At 36.9% G+C, this 21105-nt stretch overlaps 1 long non-coding RNA gene across 1 annotated transcript in view; it reads left to right on the plus strand.

The window, feature by feature from the left end:
- LOC134506639 (uncharacterized) overlaps positions 1 to 12378 on the plus strand; it is a 37898-nt gene extending 25520 nt beyond the window's left edge. The window contains exons 2-3 of the long non-coding RNA XR_010068822.1: positions 4813 to 4966; positions 12293 to 12378. This is a non-coding gene — a long non-coding RNA (uncharacterized LOC134506639). The remainder of the gene's footprint in view (positions 1 to 4812; positions 4967 to 12292) is intronic.
- Positions 12379 to 21105: the final 8727 nt, after the last annotated feature.

Consider the following 21105-nt stretch of genomic DNA (forward strand, 5'->3'; position numbering starts at 1 on the left):
AAATATAAATTCACCTAAAGCAAGAATGGGTATTGTTTATGGTGAAGAAGAGTCCCTGTTCCACCAAAGCTACCTTGAGGCACAACCACAGAATATAATTGGTTGTCACTAGTTGTTAAGTTGTTCAAACACATAATCAGTAAGCTAACATCGCCCACAATGTTAGGAGTGCCTTCATGAGTTCATCCTCTAAAGTGATATGTCATAATCTGCTCCTCTGAATTCTACGTAGGACAAACAAGCCAGATTCTGCATAAGAGAATAAATGAACACTGATTGAACATCAGAGCTCAAAACAGAAACAAGACAACGGCACAACATTTTAGCCCCATAGAACACCCCGTCATTGGCCACAAAAGAGCAGTGGTGGAACAGAAAACTTTTGACAACTGAATTACAATCCATTAAAAAATTACAACCCATTACAGAAGGTTTGAACAGAAACAATGAGATCTTAGCCTATTTCATTTGCTAACTGATAAAGTGGCACTCAGCCTCTTCCTCTTCCTCTCAGTTGCCACTGTCACGTAAGCCCATTGACCTCCCACCTTGTTTTTCCCCATTCCCCTTCCACTCCCTAAATTTGAAGTTCTGTAACAGCAAACCCACTCTAAGCATCTCCTGCTCACAGTAGCTTATGCCCTAATAATGTTGGCTAGTCTTGAAGGTGCTACCAGATTCAGCATCTACTAAAAATCTGGCATAATTCCAGAACTGCAGTGGCATCACTTCTTTAGCTGTCGTTTTGTTCCTATACCTTTTGTTGAGAAAACAAGAAATCAGTGTTTTTAGGGCAGTGCCAGTGTTTTTCTTATTTATTTGTGAAAGCTTGTCTTCATGACTGTCATTTACTCTGTACTCTGATTTGCTTTATTGCATATTATTTTATTATTTTAGCTTGTAAATCGATCTGAGAATTTTAGCTGGAAAGCTATGAATAGATAGTTTACATATAGTACAGAAAACTTCAGGCACTAGTCCAGGCAGTCATCAGCCAGTATGGTTTAGTGGTTGAGGCATCGGGCTAGAAACCAGGAGACTGTGAATTCTAGTCCCGCCTCAGGCCTGAAAGCCGGCTGGGTGACCTTGGGCCAGTCACTCTCTCTCAGCCTGACTCACCTCACAGGGTGGTGGTGGTTGTTGGGGAAAATAGGAGGAGGAAAGAGTATTAGGTATGTTTGCCGCCTTGAGTTATTTATAAAAATAATAAAGGCAGAATAGAAAATAAATATAGTAATAATAATAATAAATCAGGAGTCAAGATTGACTTGAGGGACACACACACATCCAAAAATTAGCATTGTGTGTAAATTGGATTAATATATACAATTCTTCAGGAATTCATCTCTTCAAGCACTCCATTGCTTTAGCAGCTATGTTTCATGTTATCAAAACCAATGAAGTAATGCTATGTTTTTAAAAACGGTCTTCAGGATCACATTAAAATATGGACAAGTATAATTTTTCATGGCTTCATAAACCAGGAATTTTTTAACCATTGGCAGGGGACAGTAATGGAAGCAGGAATCAATTAGAGTCACAACTTGTAGGCAGGAGTCTCCTGAGAGTTTAAAAGTTCCCATCATATATGCTGGCATCAAAGTCTGTAAAGAATGTTTCTAGCAAGCCTCAGATCTTGGTCATTATTTCCCTACTCATCACCATTTGATATCATAGAACCTCAGTAGTTGTTGCCTTTGTATCCTGAAATCATCTATAAACAGTGGCATCACAAGCAGTCATTTGTTCTAGGAATTTAAGGAATGCATTTCACACACAGTTCATTCAAAGAGTTTGATGGATGGTACATTATAGCTGCTAATTGCCAAAGGAGGATGTACAACACAAGAAAGCTAGCTATACATATATCTGAAGTGTTGCCTCCCGTTTTTGGTTTAGCAGTTCTCACAGCTAATGAGATATTTTCACATATTTTCAAGGCAGCATTGTTTTTTAATCCCAGAAACTCCTGCATTGAAAAAAAAATCTGGATTGGCATGTTGTTCTGCTCCATAAGTGTGCATTTCTTTTTTAATTCCTTGATAGCATTTATTTTGAAAAAGCAAACGTGGTTTTGAATAACAGAAGGCTTAGGTCAAAGGAGAATTTTGAAATAAATTATCCTATAAAGGTTCATTCATTAACTTCTGTATAAATAGACAAGAAATGTCCTGTTCAGACCATGCACCAGACAGGTTCTCAATGAATATTCTCTATTAAAGAACTACATACAATGATTCAGTCTCAATATGCAAAACCTGGTCAAACAAGTTCAACTGCCACAACAGGCAGGAAGCAAACTTCCACTGGGGTTAGACTAGATGCAGCGGCACTAAGATTGGAGGCAGCAGTTCTGGAACTGGAACAATACTGGAACAGCACTGGAACTGAATCACTGACTCACTGGATCTAAAAGCAGGATTACAAGCAGCATACAGGGATGATCTGGAGATTTAAGCAGGACTCGAACTCGAAGCAAGACTAGACTCGGCTGGGGGTTCTGGATTAGACTGGGTACTTGGAATTGAAGACTTGAAGACAAGGCTTGGAACTGGAGCAAGGCTGGACTTGGCTGGAAGCCCCAAACTAGGCTGGATTCTCTGGACTGGAGACTTGGAGCAAGGCTTGGAACTTGGAATTAGGCTGGACTCAGCTGGTTGGACCGCAGTGGCCACAAATCTAGATCCTGAACAAGATAGGTGTGAAACTTCGAAACACACTGGAGTCTGCAAAGCACGATTGCATAAAACTGCGGACAAGCGGCAGCATGAAAATCTCTCAACTTGACTGCGCTGTTGAGGAGAACTTGGGTTTTCGCAAAATGCAGGCTACTGGACTTCGTTGATGCTGGTTCCTCAATTGCAGCAGACGTAAAATCCTATTCTTCCGAATGGCACTTGGGCTGTGGTCCCTCTTCGACAGCAGAAGGGGGACCACAGTAAGGTTGGAATCCTTCCAATGTCAGTAAGGATTCTTCAGAAGCTGCAGGCTTAGAGGATCGGTTGTCTCCGGCAGCCCGTTCTTGGCGCAGCTGCCTTTTATCCTGATCTTTGGCGCACTTGGAGTCTCCTGTAGCCAATTGGGCTGCCTTCTCCTTTGCGCACTTTTCAGCCCGTCTCTGGCGCGTGCTGATTGGCATATTCAACTCCTCCTCCGAATCTCACCCAATCAGCGTTGTGGATTCCTCCCGCTCTGCTGAGTCATGCTGGAGTTTCGTTTCTCCAATTCCTGCCTGGTAAGTTTCCAATTCCTCCTCTGACTCGGAAATAGTTTCAGTTTCTGAGTCAGAGGCAGGCTTGGTTCTGACAAGAAACAAAGAAGCCCATACCTATGAATAAATACATACAAATGTACAAAGTAAATATATACATATACATTTTTTTTTAAAAACTAAATGTCTATATTGCTTATATGATGGATAAAAAGGTAAAGGTTTCCCTTGACGTAAAGTCCAGTCGAATGCGACTCTAGGGGGCGGTGCTCATCTCCGTTTCTAAGCCTTGGAGCCGGCGTTGTCATAGACACTTCCAGGTCATGTGGCCAGCATGACGACTCGGAACGCTGTTACCTTCCCGCCGAAGCGGTACCTATTGATCTACTCACATTTGCATGTTTTCGAACTGCTAGGTGAGCAGGAGCTGGGATTAACAACGGGAGCTCACCCCGCTGCGCGGTTTCGAACCGCCGACCTTCCGATCAACAGCTCAGCAGTTTAACCCGCAGCGCCACCGCATCCCTCAGTATATGATGGATACAGAGTGTTAAAATGTCCACACAGGAACGTGGGGTGAAATCCAAGTCACTCCATGACTGGGAACCTTTGACCTGAAGCCTCTCCATGCAAGCTACAGACCTAAAGCACCAGCCCTCACCAGCAATCATATCGATGTGGGACTTTCTTTTCCTTTGGGATAGCTATCTCTTGAAGAGGGCTTTTCCAAGAGCTGGCATTCTGGTGCTTCACCTGAGCCCCATGTGTTCCAGAGAGGAATCATTTGAAAATGCTCTTGACCTTTTGACAGTGTTTTCCCCTGAATCCGACATAGTTGCAAACAGCTATAGAACTGTTCCACTTCATTTGCAATTGGAGCACTGACTTGGATCATCACATATTGTCTTATTTTGGACACAAATTGAGATTATTCTATCATTTTGGGGCACTGACTTTGACATCTTTTGTTAGTAATGATTATTTCCATGTCTTCTGATTTTCTTGTCTATAGAATATTTGATGTTCCGCTAATACATTTCAGTGATTTCCAGAATGTCAGTGTTTAGTCTTGATATTTCTGCTCCAAGAACTACGAAACTATCTTGTTTCATAGTTCTGACATTCTGCATACCAATGGCATACATATCTTTACAGCATCAAATTTTTCCCTTTGCCTCTGCTCTGGGCACATCAGCAAGTGGATAGTTTTGGCTTTAATCTTGCAACATGATAAACACCAGTGCTACTTCTACTTCATCTGCCAGTATCATGTTCATATTGTCCTAGTTATGAATACCATTTTGGTTTTCTTGACAGAATACTAGTAGTTTGTATTTAGTCCTTCTAGAAGTGAACACTTCCTGTGATCTAGATTATAGAGCATCATTGGATGAGCAAGCCCTTTTACTACTACACAAAACAATTCATGAAGTAAGAATTATGTCTAGTAATTTCATACTGTATGTTCCTATGGACTGTAATAGAAACCATTTGAATAGATGCTACTCCAATTGCTATTGAAGACAATTACTATTTCCTTTTCAGTCTTATAGTTTCTGGCAATAGAATATATCATTCAGTTTCATTTATTAAATCCCTAGAGATTCCAAGACATAAAGACAAAGAAGATAATTTAAGAGAACCTGTCATGGACCTGCTTATGGCACCACAAGAGCAGAAATTTCAAGGCAGTCTCCCGCCATGCAGTACAAATGATGAATTCTTCAAGAATATGACATGCAACAGCTCTGCAAGGTAAAATGTTCAAAGCAGGCAACCAGTCAAAAGCATCTGAAGAAGAAGAACAGGAAAGGCAAAGTTAAAATATGGCTATAAATCTATAATGCACAGTATAATGGGAAGAATAGGCATATATAACCACAGTGTATTTATTTATTTATTTATTTAATCAAATTTGCATGGCCACCTGACTTTGACAACTCTAAGTGGTATGCAGTATTAAAAACCGATTGAACAACACACAGCAAAGAAAAAAATGACCATCCAGAAAGAAATACCTTCTATGGCATGCAACTTTCCAACAAGGAAACTGCCACCCAATCTAGCCCAAGGCCTGGAGGAAGAGCCAAGTTTTAATTGAAATGAAGCCAGGGGAAGGATAGTAGGAGGAGGATGCTCTGTTCCAGAGAACAGAGAAGGCCCACTTCCTTAGTCCCGTAAGATGAGACTAATCAGTGGAACTCAAAACATGCCAACTCTGTTTATCAAACAGGACAGGCAAGCAGACAGATGGTCCCTCAGATAGCTTAACTGACTTTTGTACTTGGTAGTTGACAATACATAGCTACAAAATGTATATACTGAAATAGGTATATATTATAGGCAGATTCCTGTAGCTATTTTAAAAGATGCAATGGTTCCAAAGAATTCTGATACAGTATTCAAAACTGCTATCTGGATATTAGTTTCTTACTGTACTTTGGAGGGAACCTTACGCATTTTCCAGTTTAGTGATTAGTCATTTAAGAAGCCTAGCTTGCATTCATAAGGAGATATACATTGATTATTCTCATTATATTTATTCTCATCATTACTGAGTATAGATTATTCTATTAGTAAGGTCAGTAGGACACAACTGACCTAAACTTATTATTTGGAATCAATCCTAGTTAATTTCACTGAAATCTCCCTCTTTGGGGGGAGATGGGTGGTAATAGAAATTTGGAAAATAAATAAATAAATAAATATACTTTCAAATTAATGTGTTTAGAACTGCTCCCCATTTTTAGAAAAAAAATCTAACTAGATTTTTAGCATCAGTGAAGGTTGTGATCTTAGCATACCTTTTTGGAAGAAGATTCCCTCAAATGAAATGAAAATTAGTTTCAGAGGATTATGCATTAGTTTCAGAACATTTTAATTTCAGATTTCTAAAGAAAAGCACATTACTGTCCATTGTTAATACAGTATGAGTTTTCTGCTCTAGGCAGTCCCAAAGTTCTTCACCATTTAGCCTTACTTCTTTCATCACTGTGTTGAATACTGTAACCGGTCAGCTAAAAGGGTCATCGTAAGTGGTAAATCCTTCCATCTAAACTGGAAACTAATCAAAATGCTTTTTCCTCTAAGACTGGGATTGTTTGCTGAGGTAGAGAACATAAAGAGTCTCCAACCCTCCAACAGCTCAACTATAAAAATCTAAATTTGTGCTGCCAACCCTAAAATAATACAGATCCGCAATCTCTTTTTCCCCCCCTACTTTTTGAACTATATAAAAAAAGCATCCAGTCATTACTACAAGTACTTTAGAAGTGCAACACTCAGGTGCCAAACTAAATGCAAGTTTAAAGGGAACTCCCTGTAATAAATTTATATTGGCACGGAGAATAATTGTCTGCTGCTAAAAGCCATAAAGCTGAGAGATTGCATATGCATTGTTACAAAATACTGCACATTATCATAATGTGTGAATTTTTAGGGAACACTTTGCATATATTTGCACATTGTCAAGTTCCAGCCCCTTTCTAAATTGTCATTAATAAAAGTCTTTAATTTTCTCTACATTCCTATATCCGTAATGTGGCTGAAATAGTGAGCCTGTCTTATAGTGATTAAAACGTGGACTACTTTTGAATCCATGTTAGGATCTTGATCTGCAGTAAGTACACCAGTCTTAGAAATCAATTACATAGGTAATGTTACCAAGTTGCAATACAGCTGCCCAGATATCCACAAGTACAATAAATAGGGAAATGTGTGTCCTCGTTAGACTATTGGGACACATCTTCTTATTCTTCTGTTCTAAGGGGGCTGCATGCTCAGATAAGTGTAGGTTAGGGCTGAAGAGATCAACTCAGAATGGCAAATAGAATTATTTAACATTACCCATCAATATTCATCTATTCATGCCCACCCTCCCACCCTCCGCAGGGGCCAAAAAAGTGAAGATTACAATTGTGGCAGCATGATCAGAGCCCACTCCTTCTGTATATGCATTGCTGCAACTGCCATTTTTACGTTTTGATACCCCCCACCCCATGGAGAACACTGTCTCATGGTGCTTGGTGAACATAATTCGGCAGTGGAGTTATGGGCTGCCAAACAACCCTGCTCCTATTTAATTACACTAGATAGCCAGGGCAGGCAAACCACCAGTGATACCTGAGAGAACTGCAGTACTGTAAATCCTTTGATACAAAATTGCCCTTCCTCAGCCATTTATGCTGTCCAATCTGCTGAAATGCCAATCTGTGGAGTTTACATATATCTCCATCCCATAAACCCTTATGGAGATTATGGATTTCAACCCCTTCTCCTGCTTTCTCTCTGGTATCACTCACACCAGCAAGATACAACTGCTTATAATAGTTACTTCAGTTTATTTAGTAATGCTCAGTAACAATCTACACACATAAATCTACACATTATAATCCTGATTTTCCTGCCTAGTTGTTCCTACTCAAGAATTATTAAAGTAACAGAGTCTGTGACGTATTTTAACTCAGGTGTATGTGTAAGGAAACATGATTGCCTAGTCAAAATCCTCACCTGTCAAAGAGTTGATTAGAAAGTATTGGAAGGTAGGCTACGTAGTTGGAGAGAAAGTTGAACTTTGAGAAGCTGTCAGGATTCTATCTGCTTGCAAATTTTTAGTGTATTTTGTTTCCTTGCAGGTCTAACCTACTTTCCAGAGATCCCTTCTAACCATAGAAAACCAATATTTTTTTTTATCCCTTCAGGACCATATTTAGTACCTTCCATTTGGACTTTTTTCCCCTGTCTTCTTAGACATTAGATTACTAAAACTCCCTCAGCTTTTCACTTGTAAGAACAAGATTCTTCACATTTGTAATGTGTGTAAAAATATTTGAATATTTGTTTATGCAGTATACTGATAGAATGATAATTTTGGGATAAAATTAAAACTATAATGTTTCTGTCAAATTTCTTTTTTCTTGAACTGCTGCGCCCCAAGGTTTTTTTCCTTCTAATTTTTTTCAGCTAGAAAGCCATGCCAATGTGTAAATAACATTTAAGGTGTGTCAGAAAGACTGCACTACAAGAACAATGCATGCCAAACATTTAAAATCAATTTATCTTAATTCATAGTAGGTTGAACAAACTGGTTTATCTGGATAATATCTGTCCATTTTCACCTGCTTATAGTCTTAGAATGGATCAGTTTTCTGTATTAAAAATAAGTCCAACTTAGGAGACTTCAGTTTTGACAGAAATTGGTAAATGAACGATGGAAGCAGTTTCTGAAAATTGTGACTAGGAAATGCACCTCAAAGCCATTTGTTTTATGTTGTTACCTGATGCCTTAACAGGATTCCAAATGGAAAAATGCACAAGAAAAATAAACTTTCATCAGCCTCATACCAAATATTGCATCTGACTGGGAATCCTAAGTTCTTTTGTTCTTTTTCTATGTTTTTTTCCCATCAGATATCCTATAGGGTAGATTTGGGATGGTTAGTGCTTGGCCAACGTGTAGCTCTTGATTTCTTTCAAGATTTGCCATCAAAATTCAGCGATAAATTGTGAATTTATGGCAACACAATTTTTCACTTTAAAAAAATGTGCACAAATAGACACAGGAGTCCTTCAGCTGGCTTCACATCTATAAATGTGTAGATAGATGACAGCTAGTGTGGTATAATAGTTAAAGTGCTGGACTAGAAGTGGAGAGACCCAGGTTCTTGTCTTCCCTTGGACATGGGAACCACTGGGATGACTTCGGGCCAGTTTCAGCCCTAGACATTTATCTACCAGCCCATGCTGAACAGCATGGTAGATTACGGCCCAGAGAGTCCCTCTGGCGGGAGGAGATGGGCGGTGATAAACTTGATAAAACAAACAAACAAACAAACAACTTTCAATAAAGAGCCCTTCATCCTGCAGTAGGTTGTTTGGGGGCTGATTACATTTGTTACTAAATATCATACAACCTTTGCTCAGAAAAGGATCATAATTCTCCAAGCCTGTTTTGACATCACAGTATCACTCCCTGTGCTACTTGAAAACTGAAAATAAGTAAAACAAAATTAGCCCTGGATTGCTCAACAAAAATGTTGCCTGCTCTTGCACCAGATTAATGATGGAATCGCATGGTTAAGACGAAGGACCTAATTTAATTCATTACTGGGACATGACCTGTACAGCAGCTTGTATATTAGCTATAAACTAACTCTCTTCCTGAACAAGTAGCTTTTGACACTAACCATATCTATAAGAGTAAGAGGTTTTCAACCTTCCCTTTTAGAAAGAGAATAAAAAAGTATCTGGCAAATGGTCTATAAATCATTTTCCACTATACTATTCCAAGTGTCTTACACCAAAGTGAACTGTTACTCTGAAAAGCCTATTATTTGTGCATTAATATAAACTGGGCCAGCCTAGACTGAACCTATTTACTCATCACACAGCCTTTCGATTCAAATTAAACTTGGCACTGTGTCAAGAGCATGTGAAATAAGTACACCAGACTTATTTATGCATCTTAGATAGAAATACACGTATTTCTTTGAGTACTACTTTGCACAGAGCTCTTAGGTAGATTTATATGCATTAGATAAAAGTGGCTAAGTTGCTTTTATCCCTTTTCTGGGTTTTTCATGTTTGTTGACTTTTAACACAAACTAGAAGCAAGTAATACTGTATCTTCTTTTAAGCCATTGGGATATATAACCCAAAGTTCTGGCTAATATTAAAGAGATGTCCAGAAAAGAACAATCGTTTTAAGCTCTGTTAAGAACATACAAATTGAAGGGTTACAGCAATCTGGCAGCCAAAAAAGCAATTTACAGTTCAAGGAATCCACAACTGTGTGCAGAAAAGCTTACCAAGAGACTATGGAAAGATAATGAAGCTAGAATGCAAAAGAAAACCTCTTTTAATCTGGTCTCCAATGAAGTTCGTTAGTTTCTTTGCCTGAGCCAATAAAGTTTACTGGGATGAGGCCTTACTGTAGCTTTAGCATGGCTCAGGGAGAGTTATAAAATTCCTATAGATTCACAGCAGCTTGGGTAAAATTCAGTTTATATCAGCTTCTAAAACGAAACAGAATAAACAACCAATAATAAATCCAAACCAATCACTGATGGATTTGACTTTACTGTCCTGTAACAAAAATAAGTATTTTCACTTAAACTGTATCAACTGCATTTTCAAAGGTTCATGCAATTTGATACTACATCAGCTGGAAATTTTAGTTACATTTCTAAGTTTACAACGTGACTTGACTGAAAAAAATATTAATTAAAGGTAAAATCTTGTGATCTCTAGTGTCCTAGATTCTTGGGCTTGATCAGTTTTTCTTCTCCAAGTTTAGACATGTGATTTCACTTTGTGAAGGGAAAATGTGATGTCAGATTCCATTCTGTAGTATCCAGTCACTTCCATAGTTGGCTCTTCCAAAACGACAATAAATAAATGAAAAAGGGGCATGGAGAGACTGAAGATCTGAGGTGTTCAAAGCCCTGCTATCTTTCATCATGATCCCAAACTGGAGAATAACTTAGAACAGTTCCTGACGTGATTTAAATGTTATCTCCCCATTCTTCGCAATGGGGAGAAAACAAGGTTTTTTACTGTTTGAATTTTTAAAACATTTTTAATTCTATTTTCCTTTTTTTTTTGTTCAGGATGTATAGCTGCAGAGGGTTTAATATTTTCTTAGATGAGAAAATTAGAATAGCCAAATTGCCCTAAAAGGCTGTTTTCCTTAATTTTGATTAAAATTACAACTGTATTTGCTTGCTCAACCAGAAGACATCACAACAGAAATATATTAAAAGATATACCAAGCAGATGTGGAGGATTCTGTTCAGTGAGGTCTTGTTTCAACAAATAGAATTAAAATCTTCCTGCTTTGAAGCCTTTGGAAACCAAGTCGCTTAAATAATACTTTTGAAATTATACTGTCCATATTCTATGTCAGGATAAGCCACTTTTTCCATCTCCAAAAACTCCCATACATAAATGAAATGCTTCAAAATTCATGTGATATCTTAAGAAATTTAGAGATTTTGTATTGCTTTATTTGGATCGGCCAAGCCTAGGTTTGGTAAGCTTTTTCTAAAGACAGATTTCTTTGGTTGTCATTACAGTTGTCCCGCAAGTTAGTTTTACAGGAGTACTTAGAAAATGCTATGCTCTAATTATTATTAGGCATACCATATGGGGATGCGGTGGCGCTGCAGGTTAAACCGCTGAGCTGCCGAGCTTGCCAATCAGAAGGTCGGCGGTTCGAATCCGCGTGACAGGGTGAGCTCCCGTTGCTAGTCCCAGCTCCTGCCAACCTAGCAGTTCGAAAACATGCCAATGTGAGTAGATTAATAGGTACCGCTTCAGCGGGCAGGTAACAGCATTCCATTTAGTCATGCTGGCCACATGACCACGGAAGTGTCTACGGACAAACGCCGGCTCTTTGGCTTTGAAACGGAGATGAGCACCGCCCCCTAGAGTTGGACATGACTGGACTTCATGTCAAGGGAAACCTTTACCTTTACTATACCATATCTGGGCTGGAAAAATCCAAATGACAACAAAAAGTAGTGTGTTTTAGCTCTTTGCTGCCATCTAATAGTCTTCTGATAGTTTGCAGTCCATATATGGAATGCCTAAGTCTCATTCAATTTTAGTATTGTTTGGGGGAGTCTGTCTGTTTTTGGTTAGGCTGGACATTTGATTCTAATTTTTCTTATTAATTGCTACATTTCTTGCCATTTTTACCATTTTTTAATCATTAAGCATAGTTTATAAGTATTTTATATACATAATTATGACTGTATTAAAATGTATCACAGCCAGTTTGGTGTATGGTTAAGGCACCAGACTAGAAACCAGGAGACTGAATTCTAGCCCTGCCTTAGGCACGAAGCCAGCTGGGTGACCCTGGGCCAGTCACTCTCTCTCAGCCCTAGGAAGCAGGTAATGGCAAACCACTCCTGAAAAACCTTGCCAAAAAAACTGCAGGAATTGTCCAGGCAGTCACCAGGAGTTAAAAACTGACTTGAAGGCAAAAATAATAATAATAATTAAAATGTACCAGTGTATTTAACAATATATCACGTGACCTTTGCATAATACTTTTTATTTCTGCTCCATTTTTTCTAGTGAAGTAGACAAAAGGGAATGTGAGTTTTTAACAGACTTTTGTACTAAGCAGGAGATGGACAAACCTGCATCTTCATGTCAAACAGGTAAGGGTGCTATAAAATGTGAATAAATGAAAAGTATGGTAGAAATTGGTGAGCTGACAGATCAGTAGAGTTTTGCAATCAGAAACTTCAAACATTGTGGGGACTCAGAGGCAATTTGCAGAGTCTATGTCTGTAACAGTGAAACAGGAGGGCCCACTAATAAAAAGAAACAGCAAGATATAAAAGAAACTGCATCCTAGGGCAAAGCTTATATTTTATAACTTAATTCCTTGTGCTCATGAAATAATCAGAGTGTACTGACTGTGAAATAATTTTTAAAATGTTATTGGACTGCACTAATTTTAAAAAGAACATATAAATATGGGCAACAATATTAAACAATATAACTTAAGTTAATCATCATCATAAAAATAAGGGAAAGAAAAAATTATGTAAAATCATGTCCATGAACATACCAGAGCCATGATTCTGTGCACTTATTGAAGTTCAGCTCCAAATGATTCCTACTAATATTGTGTCTGTACAAAAAAGTCAAGTCTCTCTGATAGTAAGACAACAGAATATGTTAAAATAGATACAGGACCTTGTACTTCCTGATTGGCAAAGCATACATTATTAACTTTCTCTGCTCAGAGTTTAACATTTCTCTCATATTTCTATACTGACTTCTCCAAGATCACTTCTACTTTATGAAAATTACAAAAAACAGACTGGGCAAACTTAGATGACTGGATAATCAATCCCAAATTTTCAGAAGACAGTGGTTAGCCTGACTAAAAAAATCATCCTGAGAATGATTTATGGCTTTGTGCCATGGATAAGCAGCTGTTTTGAATTAGAATGCAGTTTTGACATTTTGAGAGCATGTTGTGGGTGTTCTCACAAAGTCAGATCAAATCTTTATTATTATGGCCATAGACCAGAAATCAAAAACAATAAAACAATACAGTGCATACAAACACATATGATTCGAAAACCAATGTCCCAGATATGCTGCCTTAGAATATTTCTGGCATTTTCAAAACCTAATGGTTAACAGGTCTCCAACAAGAGTCCTAACTAGCCTGACTTAAAATGGTCTCAATGAGCCAATGGAGCCAAACCCACTGGAAAGAAAATTAGCTTTAAGCAAAAATCAAAAAGATAATACCAAACTCTAGCATTACCAGAGACCAAGTCCATCTGTAAATGTAGAAAAGCATTCTTAATACATCTTGGGACAGCTAGAATAGCTCTAAGAAAATTAGGCTGTACTACAAGGATGTCAAGCTTTGTAAAAATGCAGACTTGGACACCATAGAGAAGCTGAGAGATAACTTTGGCTACAAAGACCTTACAAACTACAAGGATGACGGAAATGGAAAAGTCTCAGGATAGTTGAAAAACTATGCTAACCAACACCAACCATGTAAGAAGAGTGTTCTCTCCAGGACAGTGAGGCCTGGAACAGACCTTCAAGGTACTTATAGGCACCAACTTGCTTAACAGAATTCCCATCAATTTAGCAATTATCAATTTTGTAGTAGTTTCATGCAAATACTAGAATTTTACTTCTGTAATGGTTTATAACAAGTTTCTCTTCAGGCCAAAAAGAGACCAATGTCCTCAGTGCCCTTCTTATTCCAACCTGGGAAATAGTCACAATTATAACCATCTTGCATACAAAACAGCTCGGACCACTCTATTTGCTAATACAGTAGGGAGATGCTTAGGAACAGAGAGGGCCTGAATTAGTGAATTAAAATACAAATTATAAAGCAAAGGGGCATGACCTCTGCCTCACCCCTCTTTGTATAGGAACAGCTCCAGAAAGATCTGGAATATCTAACTCTCAAAGAGATGTTAGAATAGAGAGACTGACAAAGAGCAGTCTTTGATCTATTGAGGAACCCCTTCATTTTTCTGATAGACTCTCCCTTTGGATCAAATCAAAAGCTGATTTTAAATCAATGAAGGCTGCAAAAAAATAAATCCCTCAGACAGGAGGAATATTTTTCAACTAAATGGTAAAGGACAATGGTCTAGAGTGGATCAGCCCCCTCTAAAACCAGCCTGTTCCTCAACAAAAATATGTTTATTTTTTACCCAATCCCATTATTTTAGATAGAGGTATTTGGCTTCTTGCTTGCTTATTGTATTAAACTTGCTTATTGTATTAAACAGGCTAATGGCTTTATAGTTGGCAGGATCAAGCCTATTTTCTTTATTTTTATAGAAAGGGATAACAATGACATGGTTCCAGTCCAACAGAAAACATGCTGAACTGTTAATATTCGTAAATAAAGCAGTCATCACTGGAAGCCACCAGTCCTTGTCCTCCTTTAATAATTCTGGGGAGATAAAATCCCTTCCAAGGGCTTTTCCAGGTCTTAATTGCATAGAGTAATAAGGCCCTTAAGCTCAGGTGTAGATGTAGGCGGCCAGTCAGCAACAGCATTTTAAGAGTAAATCACAACTAGATTATTTAATTATTCCATTGTGAAGATACTCTGGAAATTATTCTCCCATGCTTCTGCAGTTATTTGGCAGGTTGAACCAAAGCCTCTATCATTAAAAGAGCTGTTAACTAGGTGCCAGAATCAAGATGGGTTCTTAAGCTTGGCAGCTGCAATTAACTCTCCCATTCCTCTCTCATAGCTTGCCTTTTCTTTGATTTTAGTAAGGCTTTATAGATCGTTTTTACTCTAAAAGCAATTGAAATACACTGAAAATGCTGTTACATTGGAAAGCATTTACTGTGAGGAGAGCCTTTTTTGCTTGGATAAAGTCAGTATCAAACCAAGGTTTAGATCTCATATGAGGGAAGCTGGGACAGTCTGAGGACAATCTTGACAAGGAAGATTGGAGTGCAAGAATAATAGATTGATAGTGTATTAATTCCTGCTTGTGGGGAGCTCTCATAATAAGCCTGCCATGATTTTTTTTTTAATCTACTCAATCATGTCCAATTTAAATCACTGCAGTTTTCTTGGCAAGGCTTTCAGAAATTGTTTGCCATTGCCTTCTTCCTAACCTGCCATGATAGGCATGGCCAATTACAGAATACCCCTTTACCAAAAGTTGCTTCCCATAGCTCCCAGATACTTCCACCAGATTTTTTTTTTTCTGGGCAAGTTCTTCCAAACAAAGAATTGGGCCTCAGTCAAACACCAACTAATTTTTAAGGGTGCCTATGGTGCCTGTATTAACTCTAGAGGTATTTTTGAAAATAAAGAGGATATGGCACAGATACAAGTATCTGTGCTGGAGAAGTTTGGAAGTCACTCCTTTTGTATTTCTATTTCTTTCTGCACTTTTTTAGTTGGGCTTTTTTCTTTTAGTCTTTCTTCAATCTTTTTCTAACTTTTTGCTTTTTTTCTTTATGTTGAAACTTCAATAAAGTTGTTTAAAAAAAATAAAGAGGATATTGGAGCTTGGCACTTTATTATGTAACTTATTCTTTTTAATTCAAGCATTCTAAAAAGAGGTTGGGACAAGGAAGGAGCCTACTGGTGGCCAAGGAAGGTGCCCAGGAACAACACATTGCCTACTTCTAGCTTAAGCTTTAATAAATTAGTTAAAGATACCATACAGTTCTGTTGTTTTTGTGGAAGTCTAGTAATTTTTCAGCCAGAAGTATGCTACTTCATCTGATGAAGGACCATATTCCTCAAAGTGGATAGCTCAGGACCAATAAATAAATAAATAAATAAAGTATACTTTGGAGACTTAAGACTTTGGGGGGCCAATGTAGTCCTTGGAACTTCAAGTTGTGTGCCTCTGCTTCAGCCTATACCTTGCTCTGTGGGTCACAGGTAAGAAGGCTCAGAGCAAAGCTATCAGAAATATATTCCTCACTTGATGAATCCACATTGTTGCTCTGAATCAGTGAACTCCACTAAAAAGTCATACAAAAGCTCTGACTCTTATTTAACCTAACTCTTTTATAAAGTCAAAGATCACAGATGGCTCCAAGTCATAAATGTCCCCAAAACAGGAAACATAGATAGAAATTAATAGGAAGAAAAATGTAATTAATCGTGTAAAACACAAATCACATGTGCAGATAATACTGTAACTGACAGAATGAAAACAGACAAAAATAGAAAATAATGAATGGCTATTATTGGGACAGAGGTAAGCTATTCTGAAAATACTGAAGAAAAAAAGATGGTAATAGGAATAAGTTAGTAACTGAGATGAGGCTATTCCAGCAAAGGTAGTCAAGGATGCCCTGTGCTGTTATTAAAGCATATTTGATAAAATGAGAAACTGAGAGTAATGAATAAGGCTAGTAGACAATAAAGACATGTAATAATCTACCAAAACATGATGTTGGACTGCAAATTGACATAGGATATTGATACGGTCATATGGATTTAAAAAAAAAACTGGGGACCAAACCTCTGCAGCTGAGTGTGATTTTTCTGCAGCAAGAAGGAAGCCAAGAGCTTTAGGCTAGAATACTAAACGGCAACCCACTTTCTAACAGCAAGCCCCACTGGACTTGGGGGGATTGTTGCTGAGTAGACATGGATAGGGTTGTACTGGGTAGCTCCAAGCTGAAAATCACCTTGCAGGCTGAAGATTTACCATTCCAAATAATTAACTGAGCTTCTTTGCTTAAAGCTTGATTTGGCACAAGAGCAAGCTTTCGGGACCCCACCCAGATTTCCATGAATACCAGTAATAAACTGTAGTACACACCCAGCACATGGCAGAGAATATTATTCACCTGATACTTGCTACTACACCTCCCAAGAAAAGAAAGATGTGAAGAAGATAAAAAGAGCTGCTAGTTCAGCCTACGGGAAGAAAAGAAAATTCTGCATCTTGACTGTTACCTTTTCTACTAACAGAATTATTAGTTGAGTAGTAAACTGAAGATGCCCCACTGTTATACAGATGAATGAGATAAGATAATTAGATATTATCTTGTAGATAATTAGATATCCTGTTACCAATGCACTGCTTAAAGCATGTTGCCCCTACTATCTATATGTTACTTTTCCACATGAGGGGGGAGGGTGGTGGTGGTGGTTTGGAAGAGTAGATACATGTAGGAAGCATACAGGATAACTAGGGAACAGGGATGATGGACTACTCTATGTATACACACTATCTCCAGCAATCATATACAATTAGTATTAGGTGTGTGCATGTATGCATAGGTATATGTACACATACAGTACATGTAGAAGATAATATGTAACATTTAAAATCAAGAGTTACTTACATTATAACCATTTTACATGATTTACTAATAGTTTGCTCAGTTATTTTTGTTTTTGTTTTTAGAAAATTTTCAGGAAGTACATGAGAAACAGGTAAGTATTTTCCCCATTTTCTAGTATAAAATGACAAGTCTCTGTCATTTTTTGATTTCCAGGCAGCAATTGAAAGCCTTGTGGAAGTTAAAATATAATGGCTTTCCATTTTTAAGTCGGTATGTTCAAAACTATAGTTGATACATTGTCTAAGAGTCTTACTTTCAGGATAGTGAAATTATATTTGAGGAGAATCATTTTGGAAATATACAAGGGATTATTAATTGGTTCCTGTTTTATGATTACGGCACTCAGGACAGTAGAAAGCTTTGTTATATAGAGAGGTATGGAAAAACATTTTGTTATGCAAGTAAAACAATTCTTGGGTTAGCAAAGGTCAGCTCATTTGTTCAAAAGTCCATTTTGTGTATTTTACTTTCATCAATTTAATATAAAAAATAAGCTGGCACCTATATAGAGGGTATAGGCGTAAGGATATTAGCTGTCTATTGAAGTGCAGATGTTGTACAACTTTGTATTAGAATGCCTCTTTGTTAGAACAAATATACTATCAGATGGAGCTGCTAGTCTTTTTTCAAGATTGATTTATTCTGACTCATGAAAACTTTTTAAAAAATCCTTAGAAGTTCTACTTGAACTTGCCAGCGTACAAATAAGCCTGAAGCAGTTGTAGCTTGCACATTTCTCCTGCCAAAATGTATAACCTGTTACTGAAATGATTAGAACATGTGCTAAATATCGCAATATGGCAAGTTGCTTTTTGTTTCAAGTTCCACACCTAGTTTATTTCCATCAGGAAGCTGGGAACATTTGTATCTGTATTACAAAAAGTAATTCATCATTGTAAAGAAATATGTTCTTTAGTACAGCATTCATATTTTAGGTCTGTTGTATATTACAAAGTAAGGAGATAATTGCAAAGGTCCATTTTCAGAAATTGCTTTTTACATTTTTTTTCTCAAAAACATCAGTTTGAGATTTGACTTGAAAATTGTAGCATTTTAGATTGAATTGTACTCTCTTTTTAAAACAAATTCAAGAAAGCAATCTCTAAAGGTTTATTTATATCAGAATGGTGAGCCTTTGTTTTTGTTTCTTGGTTTGTTTTTTTAATATAATCCTTTCTTTAGCAAAAAAAAATCCTTTCAATTTATATTATTTGATTCATATACTATAATACATTTTTCTTCTTTCTCTTTCAGCAGGAAATTAAAGGAAACAGCTCTATCAAAGTGGTGCATTTCGGTCTGGTATAAGACAGAAATATTGATGCATAATAAGAAAGTTAAGGTCCTACACATCACTTGTTGTGAAAAACAAGAGGCTTTCAACTGACATAGATTCTGAAATCATGTTCAAATAATTCAGTAGTAAATATTAACTGCTTGTAATCCCAGCTACTTTCAGTGGGAGAAAGTGATTAAATCAAGGGGAATTGAATGTGCTTGGCTCTGCCTGAATCTACTATTTTTAGGCATGACTCAGTCATATAACTCATTTACATAGAACCTGGGGCCTTATATCTACTGTATTATTTGTATGGGCCAATTATCAACATATGCGATAACTAACCACCATTAACTTTATATATTTGGAATAAAATGAGAATTTTTTGACCTGGGTGGAAACTGCCTCATGAATCTATTTTATATTAACTGAAGGATTACCCAATACTTGTTGATAACATAAAGAGACAATAAAATATTTTTACTTGTATACTTTATAGGCTGATAAATATGTCTGACCTTTGACTAGATTTTAATTATATTATTAGACATACAAACAAATCTTTATTACGATGAAAGACCAGCATAGTTATTGGACATAATCCTATAGTTTTCTTTGCATTTCTGTATGTTTTTGTTTTTTGTTTTTTGTTTGGTGGAGGGGTGGTAGCAGATTGTGGCTAAAGTAAATCACTTGTTACTGTACAGTTTAAGACTGAACTTCACTTTGGTTCTTACCATAATCACAATGTAGAAGAAAATAAAACAATCTTTCCTTCACAGATATGCAGGAAAACATATATGCACCCACAAAACAGGCTGCAACTTTATTATAAAAAGTCCAGTAAATCTTGCTGGAGGTCCAGACTGATAAGGTGATTAGCATCCACTGCTGGTTATACTAGAAGGCTTATATTGTCATAGTATTGTCTGAACAGTTTTATACGCCCAACTGTATTATTGTTCCACAAATTACTTTTAAGGAGGCTTCCCCATCAGTGTCCAAGTCCTTAACCACAAATTGCAAGAACCATTCTATGGGCAATAGAACAATATTGCCAACAAGATTATGAAGACACATAAATTAACAAAATCCTCATCAGTTGGTAATATAAGACAACCATTATATGTCGTTGGGAGTCCACCAGAGTCATTGGGTTTTGACTATAACCTGTATAATTAATAAATAAAACAAGGAAGGTTAAAGGTATACTTCATACTAAGCTGAAAAGTGAATTTCTTCTTAAATGATTTGGAGTATGTCAGCCATATCTCCCTACCATGTACACCAAAGTCACTGTGGGTACCCAGAAAGTTGAGAATTGGCAAGAAGGCTGAGTAGCACAGTATAGTCCCAGTGATTAAAAGAAATGTAAGTTTTTCAACATTTTCCATTCTCCCTACATTATATGAATTTCCAGTTAAGGCTGTGCAAAAGATATTCTACCAATCATGTAAAAATAACATCTACGCCCAAGGTATCTTTTGCAACCAATCAGTTTTAACGGGTGATCTAATGTTCTGAGAAAAATTTTCCCATAATAATCATTATTTTGTCTTTAATTCTACAGAAATTCAGATTTTTAATCTTTCACTTTTCAGGCATTAATGAAAAATATACTGAGAAGGAAAACTAACATTACTTTTGGCATGACTACATTTCTCCTCATACTGTATATTTAAGAATGGATTTTTTCTGCATTGTTTAATACAATCTTTCTTTTGCAGTCTGAGGAGTTAATCTTGATCTTAAAATCAGAATTACTGGAAGTTAAGTTATATCCATAGTGACTCCCTGAAAAATAATGAGAAGGAAACTTTTTAATTTTTTTCTTTTAATAGAGGCTTTGTCTGATCTGCCTTTTAAACATATCCTCCCTAGAATTTTTTTTAAAAAATTAAAAACATGTAACATGCGAATGATGGATTTAGCAGGAAGAAAAGAGAAATAAAGCATATTTATCAGTAATGGTCAGATGAATGCATTAAATCTATGCTGAAAATCCATGTATCCTCAGCAGACAAAAAGTAGTAAAATACATAAAATTCTCAGTACTCAGAGATAATGTTAGGTATGTGGAGGAAATATTAGTAAACATGAATGAATCAATAACAATAATAATTTATTAAATGTATAAATCATATACAATTTTATTATCATACTTGATTTTGTATAAAATGGTGTGTATGCTTTTTTTCTTATTTGAGAAGAACATATGGCTCATAAGGTATTATGTGTAAATGCACTTTCTGAGATGGACTCCAACAAAAGA

Source organism: Candoia aspera, chromosome 1 (genome assembly GCF_035149785.1).
Source record: "Candoia aspera isolate rCanAsp1 chromosome 1, rCanAsp1.hap2, whole genome shotgun sequence".
Classification (NCBI taxonomy): domain Eukaryota; kingdom Metazoa; phylum Chordata; class Lepidosauria; order Squamata; family Boidae; genus Candoia; species Candoia aspera.